The sequence below is a fragment of the Cajanus cajan genome, chromosome 1, assembly GCF_000230855.2.
Source record: "Cajanus cajan strain Asha chromosome 1, NIPB_CcT2T_4, whole genome shotgun sequence".
NCBI lineage: Eukaryota > Viridiplantae > Streptophyta > Magnoliopsida > Fabales > Fabaceae > Cajanus > Cajanus cajan.
In genome coordinates, this window is record NC_138517.1 from 21,099,049 (window position 1) to 21,103,481 (window position 4,433).

Here is a 4,433-nt window from a genome sequence, read left to right on the forward strand (position 1 = left end):
CTCATGGATCACACCCATTCGGAAATACATCACTCACGGCGAATTACCAACCGACCCGGTGGAAGCAAAGAAGTTGCGCATTCGCGCGGCTAGATACTCCATGATTGCCGAGGATCTCTACAGGCGAGGTTTCTCATCCCCGATGCTCAAATGTATAGATAGCCACCAAGCTGACTATGTAATGCGAGAAATCCACGAGGGCATTTGTGGATCTCATTCCGGAGGACGAACGCTAGCAGTCAAGGTTCTGCGTGCAGGTTACTTCTGGCCAACCCTGAAGGGGGATTGTGCAGATTTTGCAAAAAAATGCATTCAATGTCAGAAGTATGGGAACCTCATTCATGCATCGGCCACCGAGCTGCACACCATCAGCTCTCCTTGGCCGTTTGCCATATGGGGAATTGACGTATTGGGACCATTTCCGGTTGCAAAGGGGCAAGTTAAGTTCCTCCTCGTAGCAGTAGACTATTTCACAAAGTGGATAGAGGCTGAGCCGCTTGCTTGCATCTCTGCTGCCAACGTCCAGAAGTTCGTCTGGAAAAACATGGTTACTCGGTTCGGCATTCCATATGCCATAATCTCCGACAACGGTTTACAGTTCACGGATAAAAAATTCAACTCTTTCCTGCAAAACCTTGGCATTCGGCACAGATTCACATCAGTTGAACATCCTCAGTCGAATGGATAGGCCGAAGCTGCTAACAAAGTCATACTCACAGAATTGAAGAAACGACTCGGATCAGCAAAGGGAGCGTGGGCTGAAGAGTTGCCGGAAGTTTTGTGGGCATATCGGTGCACACCTCAGTCTACTACTAAAGAAACCCCTTTTCGCCTAACATACGGTGCCGACGCAATGATACCAGTTGAAATAGGGGAACCATCATTCAGACGGCAACATTTTCAGGAGGACTTCAATGACACATCTCTTCGGGCTGAACTAGATGTTCTTGATGAGGTGCGGGACAAGTCGCAGGTAGTAGCCGAAGCATGCAAGCAACGCATGAGTCGGCGCTTCAATTCTAACCTCAAACCAAGAATATTTCATGAAGGAGACCTTGTATGGAGAGCAACCGGATCGGCAAGGCGCAAACCGTCTGAAGGCAAACTGGCAGCTAATTGGGACGGCCCGTTTCGAGTACGACACGCTCTAGACAACGGAGCATATAAGTTGGAAGAGCTATCCGGCAAAGTTCTCCCGCGAACATGGAACTCTACACACTTGAAGACTTACTATAGCTAGTTGTCTATTTCACAAATTTGTAAACGTTTTAAGGGTGCACTCTTTTCCTTGAACTGGTCTTTTTCCCTCTTAAAAAATAGTGAAAAGAGGTTTTGGCCGGCAAGGTTTTTAACGAGGCATCCATTTATCAATGACAACACAATTCAATCATACTTTATTTTTACAATCATGCTTTAAATTATTCAAGTCTTCCCTCCCGAGATGTCTCTCGGCTAAGGATGTGACTTCCAATTATTTAACAAGTCTTCCCTCCCGAGATGTCTCTCGGCTAAGGATGTGACTTCCAATTATTTAACAAGTCTTCCCTCCCGAGATGTCTCTCGGCTAAGGATGTGACTTCCAATTATTTAACAAGTCTTCCCTCCCGAGATGTCTCTCGGCTAAGGATGTGACTTCCAATTATTTAACAAGTCTTCCCTCCCGAGATGTCTCTCGGCTAAGGATGTGACTTCCAATTATTTAACAAGTCTTCCCTCCCGAGATGTCTCTCGGCTAAGGATGTGACCTCCAATTATTTAACAAGTCTTCCCTCCCGAGATGTCTCTCGGCTAAGGATGTGACTTCCAATTATTTAACAAGTCTCCCTTCCCGAGACACCTCTCGGTCTGGGACAACAAATTTTATCAATTCAATAGTACACAAGATAAATTGGAAAATTAAAAGATGATTTCATTCAGGCGCTATCGGCCTCAGAAAGTACATTCATTGGAGGGCACTACTGGCCCATTCATACAACAAAAACATTCAAAGAAAATCCTACTAGCCCATCATTCAAGATTGCACCTCAACCTCCCCCTGCACTGGACCATCTTCCGGGGCACCTTCCTCGCACACCGTCTCCTCGTTCGGTCCGGCAACCCGTGCTGGGGCCTCCTCATCCGGTTGCTGGTCCGGAGGGATGGCAGTCATGTCCACTAACTTCCCCTCAAAGAAATCCTTGGACATATCTAGGTGGAAGTCAGGAGGAAAATCGCCGAAGTAGCAGGCTTGACGAGCACATTGGGCGAAACCGGCCTGATGCTGACTGAGAACCTTGGCACGTGCCTTTTCCTGATAAGCTCCAAAGGCAATCTTCTCAGCTTCCAGCTCCTTGCGCAGAACTGTCACCTTCTCAGTCTCGCCCTTTAGAGCAAGTTCGAGACGCTGTACCTTTAAAGCCAAGTCATCGGCGGTCCTTCCGCGGCGGTCCATCTCGGCCTGGTACTTACTGTTAGCCGTTTGGGCGTCAGTCAAAGCAGCCAATGTCTCTTGAAGAGACTTTTCCTGATCAGCTAGCTGTTTGCGCAGCTCATCAGCCTCACCGTTTGGCTGCATGACAATGCTTTGTGCCATGGCCACAGCACGCACTTGGAACTCACAAAAGAAGCTCCATTTTTGCGCCGAACTCATCCGGCTCAGCAGCCCCTGGCCTGCCTCAGAGGTCAGGTCTTGACTCAGGAAATCCTGAGCGTTCACATTGCCAGCCAAGAAACTTGGTGCCGACAAGCTTTCGGGAACAGGGAGGCTGGCCACTCGGCGCTGTTTCGCCCGGCGACTCTCCTCCTCGGCCCTAGAATCAGGCCTTCTTTTTTCTGGTTGGGGCCGGGTGGTCTTCTTTGGCCGAGGCGCAGGCCCGACCCCGCTACCTTGACCAGCTGGATTCACGGGCGCGGCGGGCGTAGGCCTATTCGCGGTATTCGACGCCAAGTGGTTTCGAAGCAAATTGCGAATATCCAAATCATCATGACCCGCCATTATACCTGCACATCATTAGTCAAAATCAATGATAACACTTGAATTCAAACAAGTAGGAAAAATACCATACCAATTAATTCTTCGACTACGTCAGCCGAATCAAACAATCGGACAAGAGGACGGCATGGGAGAGGCCGAGGCAACTTGTCTAAAAATTCAAGACTTCATCTCTCCTCCGGAGACAGGCGTGATTTGGAAACCGTGTCATATTTGCGCGGCTTCCGGGTCCAGTAGAAGGGAAACAGTGGATTCCCCTCAGTGTCAAAAAAATATTTCTTTCCTAGTTCCGGCCGAATCATCACCTTCATAAATCCCACTTTAAATTTTTTGTAGGAAGTGGTAAAAGGTTGTAGCAGACAGTCACTGTGGCGAATCAAAGACAGCCACTTGGCCTTCCTTGTCGGCCGAGAAGTGTAGAAACGCAAAAATAGATGTGGAGTGGGAGAAAGGCCGAGACCCAGACACAAATGCCTGAACCCTTGCATAGCGGCCCAGGTGTTCGGATGAAGTTGACTTGGCGCCACATTCAGAAGCCGAAGTATACCCATGAAGTAATCGTCAAACGGGAGAGATATCTTCAAATCCCGGAACATATAATCATAAACATAGAAAAAGGGGTACTTAGAAGTCCCCTGACCCAAATAAACAAAGTCTGGATTTGACACCCCGTCGCCTCGGCACGGTTGAAAGAAGATGGCAGAAGGTTCCTCATCTTCAGGAAAATCTAAAAACTTCACAGCTGATACAAAATCCACAAGAGATTTCTTACTCGTATACCGAGAGTATACACTGCCAACCTCACCATGCACCCATGAGTACCCCGGAGTTGATATGGACGGGAACGTTCTTGACGATTCTCCACCCCGGCTCGGCTGCTCATCAGAACCTACAGCCGATGCAGAACCACTCCCACTTTGAGAATGACCGGACCCAGAAGCCGACCCCACGGAGTTGTCCCCATTAGATGCCGAAGCCGAAGGCATATCCTGGTTCGGCGTCGCCCTTAACCTAGATTCCCCTTCGTCCCCAGAAGAGTCAATGTTAACAACGTCTAAATTAGCCATTACGTACCTGATGGTTGAGCTTGACCTATCGTTGAGAACACTCGCAAACAGCTTCGGCTCAGAGCAACTAATAAACTTGCACGAAAAAACCCTCCTCTTTGCACCTATTTATAGGCGCCTTTAATAAGCACCTGAAACGACACCCCCTTGTGCATACCGTTGGATCATTTAAATCCAACGGTCCAAAGATATGAAACTCTTCGCATGCGTCAATAAAGCCCAACGGATACAACTTTTCGTGTTCCACACCTCCTAGCATGCGCCATTAAACGCATAATGATGGCAACCCTTCACATCCCATCAGCAGTTGTAACCCCTCACGCGTAATTAATGTGTCAGTTATGCACCAGAGCAATCAATGCTTACCAGCTACGCCTCAGAGAGGCACTTTAATC